Source organism: Triturus cristatus, chromosome 5_2, assembly GCF_964204655.1.
Source record: "Triturus cristatus chromosome 5_2, aTriCri1.1, whole genome shotgun sequence".
Lineage (NCBI taxonomy): Eukaryota > Metazoa > Chordata > Amphibia > Caudata > Salamandridae > Triturus > Triturus cristatus.
The window spans coordinates 707893962-707915299 of record NC_140588.1 but is presented as its reverse complement, the minus strand read 5'-3'; the positions used below and the strand labels follow the sequence as shown (position 1 = coordinate 707915299).

At 46.3% G+C, this 21338-nt stretch overlaps 1 protein-coding gene across 1 annotated transcript in view; it reads right to left on the bottom strand.

The window, feature by feature from the left end:
- The window catches only part of CHM (CHM Rab escort protein), a 757130-nt gene that overhangs the window by 499936 nt on the left and 235856 nt on the right, over nt 1-21338 (bottom strand). The gene's annotated exons all lie outside the window — the stretch shown is intronic.

Sequence of the window (21338 nt, the reverse complement as noted above, 5' to 3'; positions counted from 1 at the left end):
TAGCTAAATTATCAGAATGGGGCAATGGTGCATGACAATTCGAATTTTAAGTCAGGACAGGAGGCTCTTTCATTTTTAGGTCGAGCCTAAACAGCACTTGCGCTTTCAGGTGATCTGTTATATGTATTTTGTGGGGTCGGACTACTCCCAACCTTTGGATTGGCTTTTTTCTGTGCCATTTAAAAATCGTAGCCTTCAAATGGCTAGTGGTTGGTGCATGTTGTCCCACCATTTTTGAAAAGTTAACTCCCCTGGAGTATTGCTGTGGGAACGAGCAGCGACACACGCTCACAGTTCTTCCGTATGAACATCCAAGGAACTGGTTACTGCCAGCGGCTCCCATCATGCTCTCGCCGCACCTCTGCATCCCAGCGCAGCACCTTCACCTGCCTCCACAACCCACCTCAACCCCGCCTTCCAGTCTTCTACTTGCCCGTTACTAATTTGCCCCCCCCCGTGGCTGCTTCTTTAAATGTATTTAAAACACAGCATAAGTAAGTAAAAGAGGGCATGCACACTCCATGTATTCCCTGCTTTCCATTGGGGGGGGGGGGGGAGGCATTCTTTCGCAAAGCACATGGCCATTCAGCAATTAGCCCCGCCCCCAGGCGTGAACACGGAAGACCGACACCATGGCCCCGGTGTCTCTGGTGCAGGCTAGCTGCAGCCTGGTGCAGAGCTAGCAGTCAAATAAATACCGTACGGTGACTGTTACTAATTTGTCCCCCGTGGCTGCTTCTTTAAATGTATTTAAAATGCAGCATACGTAAACAAGCATTGGCAAAGCCGATAGGTCTCGCTTTTGGGACCTTATAAATATTTAGTTATGCAGCACAATATCCTATAAGTGTTGCATGGCTAAACACTTATAAGGTCCCAAAGGCAAGACCTATTGGCTATGCCAATGCTTGTTCACCAAGACAACAACTACCAAGAAACGGTCTCCAAAGTTCCCCATGTGGTCAGTGTACCACACATGGTTATTTCATATAGCGCTGATTTATGCCAACCCAATGCAATTCTAAATTGTGCTCTTAACGAGAATTACTCGCATGGAAATAAAATAACCAAAGATCACGCGCTGGGTCAGAAGGAGGTACAAAGCGGATGGCGGATGTTGTGATCGGGGTCTCTCAGTGAGAACGCTGTATATTCACTAGAAGTACACCACAGAGGCACGCTGAACACGCCTAGTGCGCACTTTAGCACGCAGTACACGCAAATCACTGTACAAACAGATTCATATATAGTGTTCCCGGCCATTCCATGCTGTTGATTTTTAAAAAAAGAAGTCCACACATCAACACATATGCGATTACACGTGTTCCAAAATCATAGCACAATTTTTTTCAAACAAGTATAAAACAACCAGAGCCACTCGGAAATGTTAATATAAATTCAAATTCGCGCACATGTCGTCCGTTCACGAACACAGAAGTGGACCTGTAACCCGCACACGAGCAATAAAAGTTTAAGCCGTGAATGGGAACACATCAAACCCATGACTCTAAGAGGGCAGAGACAACTGAACAGCAGTCCAGATGCGGTGAGCTATCAGGACCGGAAGTAAACCCGCAGAACAACAAGAGCGCCTTTCGGGAACGAACCCCCAACACAACATAACCCGGGCGGCTCCACTCGCACGTGTCGACGAGGCTCAAGACAGCGGAGTCCGATGGTCTGGCATCGCCAAAGGCGCCCCAGAAAACTTTAGAAGGAAGGAAGGCGACCCCTTAAAGCAAGCATTTCCTATGAAGGAAATTAGCATCACAATAGAAAATATGCAGAACTTTTGAACATAATCCTCGTAGATGTACAAGAGATCATTGACTCAGTCACCAGGTCTCATGATAAGTTATATATTTGCATATTTGGAACATGTGGTTTCTGGGATTTTGTGCGAGCCGCCTACAGTTCTGCTTTATAATCTAAAGGACAGCAGAGCAAAAAAGGTCAAATAAAGTTGATGGCAAGTATGGGGGTCCTCATGGGAACATCAAAGAGAGAAGAGCAAGGCGGATAGCAGGGGCGAGGTAAAGAGCAGAGAAGAACAAGCCCGGGAGTTGTGGAAGACGCGCGGCCACGAGTCGCACTCTGTGGTGGGGGAGGAACGTTGAAGCGCTCGCTAGGGATAGACAGCTCCTCGCGCTATAAGTAAAACAAGCAGGAAGTGGGATAAGGGGGGGGGTGGCAAATGGTGTGCACTTTCGCGGCCGCTTTGATGTTCTCGGTGGCCGCGCGGCTCACTGAGAACATCAAAGCGTCCGCGAAATGATCACGCAGGCTGCCAAATGGTGCGCGCGCCCAGCGCACATGCACTGTAGTTGGCGGCCTGAAAGCACTAGTTTGCACTTTCAAATCCCCCGTTTACAAAAGCTCTCGCGAGAGCAGCGCTAAAGCGCTGGCTCAGGCGAAACCTAAAAAGGGCACGCACACTCCATGTTTTGCCTGCTGTTCATCGGGGATGCATTCCTTCGCAAAGCACACAGCCATTCAGCAGCTAGCCTTGCCCTCAGGCATCAACACAGAATACCAACACCATGGCCCGATGTCTCTGGTGCAGGCGTGCTGCAGCCTGGATGCAGAGAAACAAGTGACATAAGTATGGCACGGTTCACACCTGTTGTTTAGCTCATGTTCCTCCATTCAGCATCTAGCCCCGCCCCCAGGCATCAACACGGAAAACCGTCACTATGGCTCCGGTGTCTCCGGTTGTAGGCATGCCGCAGCCTGGCTGCAGAGGTAGCAGCGAAATAAGTATTGTATGGTGCCTGTTACTAATTTGCCCCTGTGTCTGCTTCTTTAAATATATTTAAAATGCAGCATAACCCCTGTTGTATTTCTCTCTTCACTTTACCACACAATTATCTCTCCAACTTTAACAACCTAGCTCTAAACACTTTCTCTCTCTAACGTTACCTTTCTCAGACTCTTTCACTCTCTCACATTCTCTCTCTTCACTCTACCTTTCACTTTACACGAATAACTATCTCTATGTACCATCTCTCTTTCGCTTTCTATCACTTTCGCACTCAAACGCTCTCTCACATAAGTAAAAAACATTTACATGACAACACCAATAGTTCTAACTTAAAAAAATTAGACCTATTGCATTGCAAATGCATGTTATCACTCAGGAGCCTTAACAAAACATTTTTAGTCACAGACTACATATACCATGAGTCTTAGCTGTAAGTCAACATAATAAACAGAGTAAGTCCCATATAATGAACATCAAGGAAAGCATTTCCTTTTTCTTCGCTGCCCTGCAGCCAGATAAGTACTTTTCTTTCATGTCTTCCTCATGGTGCTAATTGGGTGGTTATTTAACGCATTGACGCTGTTGAAATGTGGGGTATATACATAGTTTTACCAGATGTTATTGAGACTGCGCAGGTTGGTCCCGGCTTGAGGATCGCTACTGGCAGGCGGTGCAATGTGTCCCCCACTATGGGGCACGGGCAGTTGTGAAGACTCGCTCAGGCAAGCTCGTGGTGCGGCCCTACCCTTTAAAGGCAGTGGAGTGCCTAATTTGGTCTCCGCATTCTTGTGATTCCCATAGCGCCTCACTCGCTGTAGCAAGACTTGCGGTGTGCAATCAAACTGCTAGGGAGCTTCTTGCCTGCATCTGCTTCCCTGGCTTGAGTCAGTTTCCTTCGCACAAAGCAGATGCGCAGTGTGCGGCTGGGACGCTAAGGGGCATGCGACTCGCCGACGGAGGACGTGCCCCTCCCTTGCATTCCTGGAATCCCTCGGCAAATGTGTCAGATTCTCAGGCTTCGGCTTCCGTAGAAACAGTGAAGGGAAGCCATTCAGGCAAGAGAGGAAGAGGAGATGAGGAAGGTTTTTCCACAGTGTTCTTGGTCGCAATCGTTTATTGGCTCCTGATAAGCAGCTTTATCCTGCAGATCTCCAGTACAGACTTAGCATAATTAGAAAGGCAAGTTCAGACTCCACATTCACATTTCCTGGTTAACTGGTCTACAAACATGGCGAGTGTATTTGATGAATTTTGGGAGTCCGTAGAGGAGGAGCAGACGCTCCTGTCCATTCATGAGGAATTGGTGGATGCTATTGATGCATCCCTAGAGAGAGAGGGTGGTCTATTTGGCCTTGGAACCCCTGAGTAAGAAGATCATAGAATCCCAGATGGGAAAGATCTGAGGCTTACGTCTCCTAACCACACTCGGGGAGCCCCTAAAGGCAAGGGCAAAGCCAAACCAGTCGCCAAGGTTAGAGCGACCTCTCCTCCATCTTAATGCCTTTGAAAGGCTTGCACCAGGCCTTCTCAAAAAGGAGTCCCGACGACCTAGATGCACAGGAATATTCCCATCCTGGGTACATCCCCGATTAAGATATCTGTTCCCACCAGGGGACAGATGATAATGCCAGGGAAGAATCAGACACCCCTGACAGGGTCTCGGGTGACAAACCAAGCCTGAGCAGACTGTGGTGAACCGGAGGGCGGCGCCAAGAAACCAAACTTGGAGGATAAGGACGAGCAGGACTCCTTGGGGGTACCAATGATGCTGAACCCGGAAGATATTTACCACCCCAATTCGTTGAACTGGGTCCCTGCCTCCAAGGTGGTGCGATATGTGGCCAGCTGCACTAGGAAGGCCACAGACAAAAAGGTACGGCAGTGTGCAAGGGCAGAGTGTCCTAGACCCTCCTTAGCCAGAAAGGTGGCATGTACCAATGATATAGACCCCAAGATGGTACATTTATCACAAAATTTAACAAGGACCCAAATACTGATACTGACAGATCATGGCAATACTGTCAGAATAAAGTCCTCAACGTCTTGAGCCCCCCTACTAAAATTCCCCGATATGGCCGAAGATATCAAAGATTCCGACCCCATGATTGAGCAAAGTATCCTACCAGGCTGGGCCCCGAAGCCCTTATATTTCTAGGCAATGCTAACTGTGCCTTACAAACTGCGCGACGGCGCTCACTGCTAACAAAAATTGAACCCAGGTTGGGTGAGTTACCCACCACATAATCTGGTCCGGGGCAAATGGGGGACTCTTCAGGGAAGCCTTCTTCCCTACACTGGGTGGGGGCAGTTGGCAGTGTTTCAAGTCAAAACTGGGTGTCCATAACAGGGGGCGCATGGTTTCTCTAAAGAGTGAAGGGTTTCCACATAGAGTTGTATGGGACTCCCTGTCAGTGCTCCCATCCAAGACCTTTAGTGTTCTCTCAGGAAGGGATGTGGGTGGTAGCCCGAGAGGTGGCAGAATTTCTAGTGAAAATAGCAATTGCTCATTCCGTTCTTCATCCCAGGGGCTTTTTGAGCAATATATTCTTTGTGGAAAAAGACAAGGGGTACCAGCCAATAATAAATGTAAAGGATTTCAGCCGGTGGGTGGTGTATTGCCATTTCAAAATGGAGGGCATATACCTCCTCAGGGACATTCTGTTACCCAACAATTGGTAGGTGAGGCCAGATCTAAAGGACGCTTACCTCACGTTCCAATTTTTCCACCCCTAGGATGCTTTCTGCAGTTCGAATGGGTTGGGCAGGTTTAAAAATTCACATGCCTTCTCATCGGTCTGTCCTCTGCACCGTCATGCTTCAAAGTGCTACAGACAAAGTCTGGGGATACTTTTTCGTTTGGTTTCATACCTGAGGACGCTGCACATTTCGTCTGCCCTGTGGTCCTGGGCTTGGTGTTGTAGACCTGCACCTGTTGACATCTCCACTCTTCGCCGCACCCGCTTCGCGGGTGCCGCTTCGTGCAGCTTGTGGTGACGCTGCGAGGCGGCTGGCAGTGTAAATCAGGGGAGGAGCATCGCGCTGCAGGGACTCAATCTCCCAGGAGTCCCTGCACGGCCCCTGACACCTGGCCTGCGCACCCTGTGAGCCACGCCCCCAGATCGGCACCTGGTTAAAAGGAGCAGCCTTTCGTGACTCTTGTGGGATACTTTTTCGTTTGGTTTCATACCCGAGGACGCTGCACATTTCGTCTGCCCTGTGGTCCTGGGCTTGGTGTTGTAGACCTGCACCTGTTGACATCACTCCTCGCCGCACCCGCTTCGCGGGTGCCGCTTCGTGCAACTTGTGGTGACGCTGCGAGGCGGCTGGCAGTGTAAATCAGGGGAGGAGCATCGCGCTGCAGGGACTCAATCTCCCAGGAGTCCCTGCACGGCCCCTGACACCTGGCCTGCGCACCCTGTGAGCCACGCCCCCAGTCCTGCATATTCTATATTTTAGTGGATCTATCTCACGCCTCGCGGGACGCGAGCCGGACGCGCCGGGAGAAGCCCGGGACAAGGGCGGGGCCGTCTGGGGCCGTCCGGGGCCGGAGGAGGCCGGGCTGGGCCATCCCTCTAAGTCGCCCAGGCAAGGTTTAGGGACGTGGTGTTTAATATCAGGTGCCCTCTATCTTTCCCTGTGCGACATACTTAGGTTACCCCCTTTACTCCTCTAAGTAGCGCGTTGGTGTAATTCCGTGACATTTGACTATCTTTAAATGCCGATGGCAACTCGCTCGAATAAAGTACGTAGAGGAGGGGGTGACTGTGTGAGTGGCTCCATGGACCAATTTATAACACGTGCCTTCTCTATTGTAGAAAAGGAGATTGTCCGGACGGAGCGTGAACTCTCTCGGGATTCGCTCATTAATAAACGCTCATCCATGGGCAATCTGGCACTAGCTCCATCTCCCGTCCATGCTCCTGTTCCCCTGATTACTGATAATGAGCAACAGGTAAATAGAATTAGAGCAAGCCTGGATAGACTGTCTCTAATTGCTCAGAGTAGTATTAATCTAACCGAAACAGATTGTCCCACACCACTGCAGCTACCGCATCCAGTAGTTACAACTCCTCCTGTGTCCCAGGCCCCTGATACTCTATCCCCTCAGCTTGACCCTCAAGTACAGGTAGAGGGAGGAGTCGCCGCAGTTAAAAGAAAACGTGTTATCAGCCCTCGCAGGGGGAATTTGATCAAACCCCATAATAAGCTAAGGAAGAAAAATCCCCACAAGGTGGTCGTACAGGGGAAAAGTCCTGGGGGGGGGGCTAGATCCCTTAAAAAACCAGCAAGCAGCAGCTGGAGCAGATATTCTCCCTCAACAGTTGATTTTAGATTCAAGTTTAGCTTCGCACTTGGGTGTGTCCTTGGAGAATTTCTTGCTTCCTAAGTTTGAATGCTTAGTGAAATCACTATTACTTCCAGTCACAGAGCAGTTAAAGAAACTGTCCGAGCGGGTGGATGCCTTTGAACAATCTGTCCTCGACCATTTTTTCTCGGTAAAATCTCTGATCAAATTCAACTCTAAACTCAGAGAGGATGGGCAACCCCCTTACGTGCTTTCTGGGCCCCCTCCAAAGAGTCAGGGTTCAACACCACCCATAGCGGGGAAGATACAGGTTGTAACCAGGGAAAGCATGCTGCATGATCCCACCTTGTATGCAGAGGGGGGGGGGGGGGGGGGAGGAACCAGGGCCTTCATCTGTGGTTAACAGAACACAGCCCAAAACCACTGGTAACTTAAAAAAATCTACCAAAACTGTCATTAAGCCCACAAATCACGCAAAACAGGGATTTATAGCTTTGGCTAAGAGCATCAATACTCCTTGTAGCACTCTTGCTGGCGGGTCATGTCCCGCTCTCCCAATCTCTTCTTCCTCTACCCCAGCATTTGAGGCCCAGGAAGTTGGAGAGAAAGAGATTTTAACTGCACCATACCCGAATCTTCCCCCTGGTTGCCAACCATTTGTGGTGGTCCTTACTGGGGTCCCCCCATTAAACCCAGGCAACAAAGAATCTTATACTGAGCTAAAAAATAAAACAATGTTTTGGCTCAGGGAAAATAGACCTCTACCTGATAACATCGATGGCCAGATTATTCATGTAAGACGGGTTGGATGGGTGGGCAATAGGCCAAAGAATCAAAAGGGAGATTGTATTTTAGTCAACTTTAGAGACCCGAGAGCTGCTAGGTATATTTGTAGCCAGGAGTCCGACTATGCTCTATCTGCCATTAGCACTTGTGATCTTGGCTACTTTTATCGGCCTCCGCCATCGCACCGGCCTGGTAGGCAGACATATAGTGAGGGGAGGGGCTGTTGGCAGCCCCGCTATGTTACTCTTGACCCCATTTTCATGCCTCGGAACCCCGGCCCCCGTTCATATTCACCGTGGCATGATTATAGACGTGATGATCATGGAGCGGTGAATTTGAATTCTCTGGGGTCTGTTGGGGCTATATACAGCAACTTGAGTGTAGCAGTATATATTGAGCCTCCTTGTGTCAGCGATCCTTCTCCGTCTCCCTCTTTGACCCCTTTGCATAGCAGTCAGAATGGAATAGCCCCTACTGGCACCAGCACTGGTCTAAACGGAATCGAGTCGGCAACAACTGATGCTGGAAGTACCCTCATTCTCTCCAGTATGACCCTTGACTCTTTTTTACTCCATGAAGTGCAAGCCGCTAACACGGAGAACCTTAAGGTGATCAGTTGGAATGTGGCGGGCATAAGCCGTAACTTAGAGCTGGCTGATTGGAATTCTCTCATTGAATCCTTTGATATTTGTGCCTTTCAGGAGACTTGGTGCATCGAACCTCGGCACAAAGTGGGCTATATGACCTTTTATGTTGCTGCAAGCACTTCAACTACGGGAAGGGGGCGCCCGTTAGGTGGGTTACTCGTTTGGGTGAGACTTTCCCCGGGTTTACACGTGAAGCAGTTTAAGACTAACTCCCCTGACCTGATGAGACTGTCTTTGAGGGGCTCTCGCAGTGGCAGCCCTCTGGAGATTTTTAATATCTATACTAGCGGTCCAAAAGGAGGTCTGCCTTCCCCGACACTAGTGGCCCTGGAGGATGGGCTAAGGGAGTGTAACCCGAATTCATTCATCCTAGTCATGGGGGATTTTAACTGTACGTATGAGCCACTTGCAGGGGACGATGTTCTAGACACCCTAGGCGAGGACTCCCAAAAGGTATTCCACCTCTTAATATAAGTCCAATTAAGAGATGGTCCCAACGTGCAATACAACTAAATGCACTCACTTTGGAGTTTGGCCTAAGGGCGACCAATGGGAGATCCATTTCTGACCAGAAAGGGGCACATACCTATAATAGGATGGGACACACATCTAGGATAGATTATATCCTTTTAAATTTCCGTCTCTGGTCCCACTTGGTAGACATGGAGGTTGTTGCATCCACGGATAGTGACCACAATCTGCTCTCTGTGAGTCTTACTCCCCTATGGTGCAAGAATATTAGCCGTGTAATCCCTCCTGTCGCAAGGATGACCGGCGAAGTCTGCCCTTCAAATTGTGGGAGGCGGTTAAAATGGGACAAATTTGTGCTTGATGAGGAGAAGGTCATGGGCATAAAGGCAATTATGTCAAATATTATACCAAGGCTTTCAGCCGCTACATTAGATGCTGATGAGGTTTCCTTCTTGTTTAATAATACCACTAGATCAATAGGGGACCTTTTTTCCATACCCAATCGAGTGAATGGCGTTTGGAGGGAGCCCCGCCTAAAGGGTAATCCTGGCTGGTACTCCGCCCCCTGTCGGAAAGCTAAGCGAGATCTAATTACGGCAGTGAAGATAGGGGATGGAGGGTTAGTGTCGGTTGCACGGAAGAAGTATAGGTCAGTCCAACAGGTCGCCAAGAAAGACTGGGAGGACAAGTTTTGGAGTGACTTGAAAACAGCAAGCACAGAGAAAGATTTGAGGGGTTTTTGGCACTTAATTAGAGCTAAACACAGGCCCATAGACTCGCTCATTACCTGTAACATCCCCGAGGAGTCCTGGTTTGAGCATTTTTCTTCCCTCTATACTGTGAATATGGAGGATGATTCAGATTGTTTTTTCCACCCTCTTCTGGTGGTGTAGACACAGGGGTGGAAGTCCCTTTTACAGCTAGGGAAGTTGAACATTCTATTAAATCCCTTGTGCCTATGAAAGCCGCAGGGCCAGATGGTTTGCCTGGGGACCTTTTCCGTCTTAATCCGGGAGAGTGGGGGGTTCTTATTGCTTCCCTGCTTAATGCATCTAGGCAAGGAGCTTCACTCCCAGAGTCGTGGATGGGTGCAGAGGTCGTCCCGATCTTTAAGAAAGGGTCTCGGGATGACCCATCTAACTATCGCCCCATAAGTCTGATAGACTCGTCTCAAAAAGTGGCAGGGAAAGTAATTTTGAGTAGGGTTCTACAATGAACTGAAGAGAATAAAATATTATCTGACTTTCAAGCTGGCTTCAGGGCTGGTACCGGGACCATCAAACAGTCATTTCGACTGCTGATGATTTATTGGAAGGTGGTAGTTATAGGCAAAGGCAGTCTGTATCTAGCATTTATCGACCTGCGGACTGCCTTTGACCTAGTACCCCGGGAGCGCCTGTGGCGGGTTCTGGTAAAATTAGGTATGCCCTCGTACCTACTGTGCCTAATAATAAAACTTCACGAGAATAACTATGCGCAGGTGAGGTGGGGAACCCAGGGACAAAGGACCGCTCGCATCAAAGTCAATAGAGGAGTGCGACAGGGGTGCGTCCTCGCACCCACACTCTTCTCACTCTACATAAACGGAGTTGTGGACCACCTCCTTAAAATTCAAGCTGATTCACCAACATTGGCAGGGAGGAAGATACCAACCCTGCTATTTGCCGATGACACCCTGTTAATCTCTAAGACCCCGGTTGGCCTTCAGAGTCTCTTGGATGGCTTTGACCAATTTTGTAAGTCAACAGGTCTAAAGATCAATACTGATAAGACCAAGTTCCTTGTCTTGAACCCCCCTAAAAAACTTGGTCGACCCCCAGTGCTCAATATGGCTCCCTTGTAAAGGGTTAAGGAATTTGATTATTTGGGCATACGTCTTCTTGACACCATGAAGTGGGACAGTCATTTCCTTAAAATGATCTTAAGCCACAAAAGGGAGGTGGGTGCTCTTCTGAAGGAGCAGAAAGCATCCTCTATGAAACCTATCGCCCCGGTGCTTGACATTTATGCTGCCAGAGCCGTTAGCATGGCACTTTACGGAGCAGAGTTATGGGGCGCCCACAATATGAGTCAGTTGGTGTGCTCAGAGAACAACTTCCTGAGGGACTTGATGTCCCTTCCCAAGAGCACCCCTACTCTCCCACTTTTGTTGGACATGGGGTGCCGTTCCATCCAGGATCATGCTAGGTTGCGCCTTCTTCTACTGTGGGCCCGCCTGTGGAGGGTCCCGGAACTGGCCAGTTATGCTGAGGGCCTAAAGGAGATTTTAGGCTTGTCTGGTAGGGCAAAAATAAGGTGGTTAAGGGATGTGAGAAGTTTGCTGACCGAGCTTGGCCTTGAGGGGGCTTGGCATTCTCGGTCTGCCCCTCCGAAATCAGTTTTGAAGAACTTATATTGGTCTTGGGTAACATGCAAAAGAAATTCTGATCCTAGCCTGTGTCATGCCTCTAGGGATTTTCTGCTTGTGAAGGACGTGGCACTGCGGGAACACTACTTGGATCTTATTACAATTCCCAGGGACAGAGCTTTGTTTTTTAAATTTAGAGTTGGTGTGCTTCCGGTGAGATCATTGACCGCCCGGTGGAAACCTCCGGCCCAAACTACACCCTACTGTCCCTTTTGCCCATTGGAGATAGAATCGATCCCTCATTTTTTGTTTGTATGCCCAGCCTATAAAGTGTCCCGCTCCAGGTGGCTTAAACCACTGTGTAGGGAGCTGGGCACTCGACAATGTAGCGTGGCCCAGCGAATTTTAAGTTCAGATACTCGGCTGCTTTTTGTTTGTGGCTTAGCCAAATATTTAAGCTGGGCATGGTGTATTAGGACAAAATGGCTTTCACTAATTGTTTAATTATGGTCTCTGTGATTTGACCTTTTTAGTCATTTATTGTCTATGTTTTTATAGATTTTAACTCTGTAATGTATTTTACTTCTGTAAAGCTTTTAAAGACATTTTTTATCGAAATAAAGCCACTTTGACTGAAAGTCATGTAATGGCTACATGCACAAGTGTGGTAAATAAAAATTCCTTTACCGGGACTGAATTTGATACAGAAACATTATAAAATAGCTCAGTAAAATGAGAGGCAGAATCCGTGATATTAGAGTTTCGGAATGGGCTTTATTCCAATAATCGATTATAATTGGATGCTTCAAGTTCCATCACCACGGGGGTTCAGGAAGTGAAGTACATACTTTATTGACAAGAAGCAACTTTTATAGTACATACATTATAATGAAGTGAATACAGTAGGCGTAACAATTGATAAGGACATTGACGTTTGGTCTGCGTAACCGAAAATGGGTGTAATAATGAGTAAAAAGGAACATGATTGGTTATGATGTAATACATAGGTGGATCTATAAGATAATACTTGGCATAGATGCGCGCGCAGCAGTATGACGTATAATTGACGTGTAACTAGGGGGTGACGGGGACTTGACATTTAGCTCTATATGTGGAGACGAGAAGTCTGGGGGGTCAAGTCAACCTAATCCCAAATCATATCTAACATCCTATGTTTAAAGAACTATGTTATCCATAAAAAAGGGACTCTCGGACAGAATCTATTCTATACTGACTGTGCGTGCGTGTACAAGCGTCTAAGTGTCTACACTGAATGCGAGGGGGTAGGAATATTCCATGGTAACAGGGCTATGAATTACTTGCATGAGGACAGAGAAGATGGGCCTTTTTGCTTGGTAACTGGAAGAATGTTTACTTAAACTACTAGGCAGGAATGCATCGGCTGAGGGGGAGGCAGATAATTCGAAGGTGAAATACAGTTCTTGGCAGAGAGTAGGCTGATGTCAGGCTTCGTGAGCCGCGCAGAGAATGAGACAAAGTTCATGGTCACAGATGCAGGCTCGGACTGGAGCTTTCAGAGGCAGAAGGCAAGAGGAGTTTTGATGACAGAATCAGGGCCTACTTGCCTGGACTGTAAAGTGGCATAAGTGAACCATATAAAGCCGATGGCCTTTCATATTTAGGAATGGGATATCCGGCCTATACATGGCGGATCTGTCAAAGGACATGTTGACGGTGGACGCACATGTATTTGCGTCTTCATAACTGGAACTGGAGGGAACATACATGTACTTGTGACATGCACGTGGAACCGTTGGGGTCCAAGATAGGGGACATAACTGACCAGAAAAATCCATATTTCCACATTCCCTCCTTGTCCCCTACTTGCCCTTCAGGAGATATCAATCTTCATCAATCCATTGATCTGTTCATATAGCATCATTTGTTCTTCTTTCTTCTTCCGGGATCTTGAATGAAAATCTTGATGTGGAATGCACGATGTGGCACACAGACCACAAATTGCTGGTCCACATTGTAGACATAGACAGCAACTGAATAGTATGAGAAGGCCAATACCTAGGAAGGATAAAACTCTCCATCCCCAGGCTGATACCGCATTCCAAAACCAACTGGACCAAGTCCAAGTGCCTGGGTTCTGGTGTATCTGGCTTACAATCTTATGAAGGCGAGTGATGGCTTTATATACAGATGGCGAATTTTCTGGTATGAATACGCAGCAGCTTGATCCGATGACCCTACAAGCTCCGCCCCTATCAGCCAGGATGACGTCAAGGACAAGACGATTTTGAAGCACAACAATCCGCATAGCAGACTGCTCTTCCGTTAAATTGCCTAAGGCGGAAATAGTCTCATTCACTACTGCTTCGAGAGTTCTAGTTAATCTACGTATCAGCTTACTATTAGTAACAGTACCTATATAGGGAAAGATGCCTTTATTAAAATCTACATACTTGTCCCATGCCGTCTCAGTGTAATCGACAATGGGGAGATCTCTCCGTTCTCTGTTGTGTACTAAATGAATATTTCTGTAATAATCAGGAGGAGCTAGGAAAACAGGTGGCAAAAGGAATGCAATGTAGCAGGTACCATCCCAATCTAGAGGTAGACGCATATATGCAGTCTGACCACATATAAAGTAGGAGTGGCGAGAAGCTCTAAATGAAGATTTTCCTTGATCACTGAATTCTACTATAGTAGTGCATTTACTATGGCCCATATGTATGGAACCAACCTTTCTTACACATAATTCACCCCTCGCTGGGAATACTGACATGGTGGGTAAGACTAGTTCAATTTCAGATACGACATTTAGAATCATGAGATTAGGTGTAAAATTACCTAATCCATATACTTCATTTTCTAGATCAGTTCCTGTTCTTTTGGGGCGACCCTCCTTGTCAGGGTAACAGACCTTGAGTAAAGCTAGGTTCAGATTTCCCCATACCCAATGATCTTGGTAAACTGCTGTGTCTGAGTCTATGGAATTAATTAAGCTAAACCATGCTCCACAGGAGCCATTATGTGTAAATGGATGTGGAAAGAAAGGCAGGACTCCTTCATAATTCTGATAGGGAGGGAGTCGGCCACACACCCAACAATTAGTGGCATTACTAGTCTGATGGGAATGATGTAACATACTAATGAAAGTGTTATTGCGCAGCGCAAGTCTATAAGACAATTCATGCGGAGGTAAGTCACTAAAAGAATGTTCAGCAGCAACATTATAAACATGTCTAGAAATAGGGTAATATATGTGCAACAACATACTTGTAATAATTATTAAAAGACTCAATAAAAACAAAATTAATAATGTCACTATGCAGTGGCTACGCAGTGATTTACAATACGCCTGTCGTTTCAACATTTTTCGGGTATTTTCTCTACTCAGGTCCAAGGGATACATGTCAGAGACAATTCAACCGCTTCACCTTGGAGAGGACTTAAACAATCAAATTGCTCGACTGGTTGGGCCTAAGCTTTAGTTTGTAATTTTCAGATTTGTTAGGTTCAACAAAAGGGAGTTTTGTATCAGTCTGTGAGGGAGTGCAGGGCACAATGTCTATATCCGAAGATAGTCCATGAAATTTCTTGATGTGGCTTGAATGAATCCAGCCCTTGCGGCCCTCGATCTTCACGGCTGTTCTTGTGGTCAACAGGACCAACTTGGGTGCTTTCCACCAGGGCTCCAGCTGAGTCTTTCGGTCGAAATTCCTCACAAAGACAAGATTACCCGGAACAACGTCATGGGGTTTCACCTCAGTGTTGTCGGGAAAGGCTGCAGCTACCTGTGAACGAGAAGATTGTAGTGCAGACATCAAGGAAGCCAAGTAATCTGTCAGCATATTACAGTCAATATCAGTTATTTTGCGTGGTATAGGCGTCCCCCACATATTCGGTGGTCTACCGAAGATCACCTCATACGGGGATAGCCCTGTTCGAGAGTGTGCTACCATTCTCATGTAAAAGAGTGCAACTGGTAACGCTACTACCCAGTCGACACCTTTCTCTCTGCATATTTTGGACATTCTAATTTTCAGTATCTGGTTATGTCTTTCTACGAGACCTGCTGCCTCGGGATGTCGGACACAGTGGAATTTCCACTGATATCCTAACAGAAGTGAAACGTGTTTTATTAATTCGGATGAGAACGGCTGGCCGTTATCTGAGTAAACAGCACGTGGTAAACCGTATCGTGGGAAGAATTCTCGAACCAACTGTTTGGCAGTAGTCGGGGCAGTGTAATCTGAAACCGGGTATGCCTCCGTCCAACGGGACAGAGCGCAAACAACTACGAGAACATATTTGAATCCTCTGCATCGTTCCATCTGGATATAATCCATCTGGAGTACTTCAAAAGGATGATTAGGGGTATGAAATCCACCCTGTTCTACGGGAACGCTTTTTCCTGGGTTGAACTGACAACAGATCATACAGGTACGGACCTTTTGTTTTGCTGCTGCTCGTAAATGTTTATTGAACCAAATGTGTTGAATGCTGTCTAGCATAGCTTTTTCTCCTAAATGTGCTGGACTATGTATAGTGTTAATTATGACTTGGACCATTGAATCAGGAAGGAACCATACAGACCTTTCCTTCATCATCCATCCTTGGTCCGTTTGGATCCCTCCTAATTCAGTCCATTTCTTTATTTCGTCTGGTGTAGCATGTGTCTGTATGTCAATTACGTCAAGAGTAGGATCTTTAACTGTCATACAATGTGTCGGTGTCGGGACTATTGTCTTTGTCATATCGGGGGTTTGAGTTTGAGCAATCAGTTTAGCTGTTCTGTCGGCTAGATCATTGCCTTGGGAAATGATATCAGTAACCTTTGTATGGGCCTTACATTTCATAATTGATATTTCAGTGGGTAGATGTATTGCATCTAATAATGCATGAATGAGGGGTCCGTGCTGAATGTGGGCACCGTGGGAAGTTAAATAACCTCTCTCTCGCCACAGCACGCCGAAGTCATGTACAACTCCGAATGCATAACGTGAGTCAGTGTATATGTTGACTTTTTTATTCATGGCTTGAATACAGGCTTGTGTCAGAGCGATAAGTTCTGCGGCTTGAGCTGACAAAGTAGTTATACGATTAGTTTCAATGACCTCAGTATCTGTTGTGACTGCGTAGGCGGCTACTAACTCTCCTGTACTTGTTCTCATGCATGAACCATCTACATACAAGGTCAGGTCTGGATCTGACAATGGGACATCGGTTAAGTCTTGTCTGGGTTTTGTTGTTATTGTAATAACTTCAATACAGTCATGGGCTAGTGGGTCTGTTCCGACTACTGGTAAAAGTGTGGCAGGATTCAATGTGTTACAGCGTCTGATTTCTATATGTGGCTGAAACAATGTAAGCTCGTATCCTGTAAGTCGCGCTACAGTCAAGTGTTGTGTTTGCGTTCTATTTACAAGAACCTCTACTGCATGTGGTACTTGAACTGTCAATGGATGTCCTAACACTATGGCATCGCTTTGTCTGATTGCTAAAGCTGTTGCTGCTACTGATTTTAAGCATGCAGGCAAAGCCTGAGCTACGGGATCTAATGTACTAGAAAAATAAGCACATGGTTTGTGTGCTCCTGCTTGTTCCTGTGTGAGTACTGACAAGGCCGTACCTTCGCGTTCTGTAACAAAGAGTGTAAACTGTTTTCTGTAACATGGCGTTGCTAAAACGGGTGCTTGACATAAAGCTTTCTTTAAGCTTTCAAAAGCTTGTGTGTGTTCCTGAGTCCAAGGGAGAACAGTCGATGTGGCTGCCTCCTGTGTTGTCAATTGAATGAGTGATTTTGCTAGAAATGCATACTGAGGGATCCACTGTCTACAATATGAAGTGAGGCCTATGAAAGCCCGCACCTCCTTTTGTGTCTTGGGTATTGACATGTTAGCAATTAACTGAATGCGGTCGGGTGTAAGCTGCCTTCCCTCCTTGGACAGCGAGTGACCAAGATAAACAACTCGCTGGACACAGAATTGCAGCTTAGAAGGGGACACCTTGTGCCCCTTTTCGGCTAGAAATTGTAAAACTGTCAGTGATGCTTTCTCACATTCGGGTTCGCTTCTAGCGGTGATCAGCAGATCATCGACATATTGAAGCAGGGCAGTGTTAACCGGCATGTGGATACTGTCAAGTTCTCGTTTCAGTGCTTGGCTATAGATGCTGGGGCTTTCTGTAAATCCTTGAGGTGCGCGGGTGAATTTAAAGCTACGCCCATTTAAACTAAATCCGAACAAATATTGGCTTTCCGGATCTATTGGGACGCTGAAAAAGGCATTTTTGAGATCAATTACAGTAAAGAATGTTGCTTCGGAATCAATAGCTGTCAATAATGACGAGATATCTGGGACCACAGGAAATTGTGGCACAATACATTTGTTTAACTCGCGCAGATCAATAACCAATCGATATACTGGCGGAGCTGTAGGATCTGTTCGTTTAAGAATCGGAATTATCGGTGAATTACATACATTGGAGTCTGTTTCTACAACTACTCCTTGGGCAATAAGCTCGTCAATGATTTGTAGTAAAGCCGTTACAGCATCTGGTGGTAACTTGTATTGTCGCATTCGTGGTAGCACCACTCCTGCCTTTAGTGTGACTCGATATGGTGTAATATTCATGCAACCAACATCAGTAGGGCCTTGTGCCCATAGATGTGTAGGTAAAGTCTGCAGTCGGGGATCCATGTCTCTAGATACATAGTGACCTTTAAAATCACGTAAAAACAACCTTACTCCTTCCGGAGAACAACATATTATGGCTCCTAGGGCTTTCAACGTTTTTATTCCTAACAAGTTTTCTGGACATGATTTAGTAAGCAATAAATCTGTAGTTCGGGTCAGAGGTCCTATCGTAAGTGGAAGAGGCTGTGACACTTCATTAACAATAGGTTTTCCTGAAAAACCAAGGGAAATATTCTGTGAGCCTGAGAGGGGTGCCCCTGGGACTTCACTTCGTTTTATAGTTGTTCGACTTGCCCCTGTATCGAGTAAAAATTTTCTATCTTGACCTAATAATTCACTATGTACATAAGGTCCTTCTTGATCTACAGGAATCTCGATAAGGGGTAAGTCAACTTCCCTCTCTAGGCTAGTTCATGCGTAACGTTTATACTCCGGATATTCATACTGTGCAGTCTGATACATTTGTCGTGTTGTTGTCTGTGTGGCAGCAACAGGCAACGGTGGTGCAGCTGGCACAAACTGTATTGGCTGTTGTGCGGCTGGCATGGCCTGGGCATGCTGCGTAGCTCCTTGTTCATTCTGGTCTTGTCTCAGTGGCCGTGATCTTTCTTGTGTTTTACCTATGGCGATATTATGTTTTAGCACTGGACAATCGTGTACGTAATGACCTGGCTTTTTACAATAATTGCATGTCCCTTTTACAGGTCCTGCTGAATCGGAATGTGTCATACCCTTTTTATGCCCTTCAGCTGGAACTGTCTGGGAAACTAGCATTTTCATTTTCGTGTCTTTCATGCGTCTGTGTTCATGTTCTTGTTCCTCTTTAATTCTATTGTGGTGGTACTGTAACATTTGTAACATTTGTGTTGGAGTGTTACCTTGCCAGGTACTCTCGAATTTTAATACTCTATTCTTTACTGGGGGCAGGGCATTTTCCACTAATTTTGTTACAAACAGATGCGGGTATGATTCGCTACTTGCTTTTATGCCACTATTTATACCAAAACATTTCTCGAATCGGGCATAGTAATCGCTAGTGTCTTCATCTTGCTTCTGTTTACAGGCTGAAATTGTACCCCAGTCTTCCTTTTTCGTAGTTAATAAACGTGGCAGTACCTGTACTAGTAGACCTGGTAGTGCTTTAGTTTTGTCCCCAAGCCCCGAACCTGGACCTCGGGCCCTTTCTTCTGCTTCTAATGCTGACCATTCTATCTTTTGATCACCTACCTCCCACTCTTTTTCCTTGAGTTTCTCATAAATGCCAGCAGGCATCAACACCTTTAATATTGTCATAATGTCGGGGTAGGTATACTCTCCCATGAGTAACATGTCTTTAATTTCTCGGTGAAAACCCGCTGGGTCCTTGTCATGACTGGGTACTACTTTCTTCATTTCTAACAATTCTATTTTCGATATAGGCGTATATACAAATACACGTTTAAACTGATTGTCCTCGCCTTTTATTGGGTGTACTTCTCGTAAGGGATTCTGTCTATCCAGGTGATACGTCGTTCTTTCCTTGACAGGCAATGAGACATGCTCTGAGCATACAAAAAGAATATACTGCTTTCTAGATACTAGAATTTCTTTAATTAATTTGGTACCTGGACCTCTCCATTTATTCATAAGCAATTCAGTCAATATGTCAGGTAAGGGACCAGGGTCCGAATGCTGACTCTGATATAGTATAATGAGTTGTTGAATCATATAAATCCCAGCTAACCTCTGCTCATCTGGGGTGAGATTCAAAAATGTGCGTACTACTGTCTCATCACTATATTTTCCGGGACTGTCCACCCAATGAACAGCTGCCCTCGCTAAATCTTGTTCATCCATAGAATCGAGAAAATGATAACCCCTTCGTTCTCGGAGTAGTTTGTCGGCGGTTTGGAACGAATGCTCGTTAGACCTTATGTTAATTATAGGTATTTGGAAATTCCTGTCATTATCTGGACATATTGGACGTATTGGGTCAGTATGACATCTAGTCTGATTCCTATTACAAGATCTTCCTCTACCTACATAGGCTATGGTGTCTGACTGTCCGGCGGGCAGTCCTGACCCTTCTTCCTCGCTTTGCTCGAACTCGTCTGTCTCTAATCTCTCTTCGTGTAGGCGTTCTATTTCTTTACGGATCTTTCGGCACATGGCTATTATACAATTTTGCTTATCGTGTCTCCCTTCTGATATATTCTGGCTCCATTTTGTAAGAATTTTCATTGCTTCCGGATCTACCCCCGGTCGGTCTTGATTTCTGATCACACAGTTTATGAGGAAACGCAACAGTTCCCCCTGTATCTCTACTTTCTGGTATTCCATAGCTCTGTTAATACATTCTGGATCTCGCCCTGTTTGAACAAAATGATATATTTTATCTAGATACGCAGTCATTCCTGGTAGCTTCGCTAAATACCCTGCGGCTCGTCTGATACGTAATGATGCCAGGATCATTTCGTCCTCTTTACCGAGCACCGGGTCATATCTACAATCTATAAGAAGTTCCTTAAGCGTACGATCACTTACGAATTTGGGTGTACGTGAATGCGCTGACTCTTGGAAAATAAGTTTATTTATTCTAGGTGGCGTAGAAAAAATATTGGTAGCACCTCCCGTGGCCCCGTCTGGGGCGTCGGGTGTGAAAGGATTCGTCGAACGTGACACAGCAACTATAGGTGTGGACTCAGCTATAGAAGTACCTGTAGGAACAGATGCAGAAACAGATGTGCTTGCCGGAACTTGTGACTCGATTTGTTGCTGCAGGGATACGGGTGCTGGATCTTGGCGTTGGACCTCCCTGGTATGCGGTCTACGTGGGGCGGAATTAGCATACTCGGGAGCTGCGTCATCTAAATATGAGGAAAGAAAAACATCTTCTGTGGTTCTAGGATGCCCCTTAGGATGTACCTTGATTGGGAATAATGGGGGTGGCAAGTCTTTCGGTATCTCTGGAGTAGCCTTAGGTAATCCTTCGGCCAGAAGGGGATACATACCATTCATAAGGGCATTTCTTTGTCTGTCTACTTGTTCTGATTTCACTCGGATACCTTCCTCAATTAATAGATTTTCTTGAATTTTGTTTGAACTCTCTTTACTCTTCTCTTCCTGTCTACGTGCTTTTTCCGTACGTCTATGAGATTCTTTACGCCATAACTCAACGGCGTCTTTCTGTGACTGTCTGACTTTCCTTTTCCATAACTCTTCCTCGACCTTCATGATGCACTCTGCATCCCAGGTTCCCGCTGCGGGCCATCTCTGACTTTCTGGTAATCCCTTGGTGTAGTCTACCCATAAATCAAGAAATAATATAGCGTCTAAGCCATGTTTGTGATACATGAAGTGCCCTGGAGTA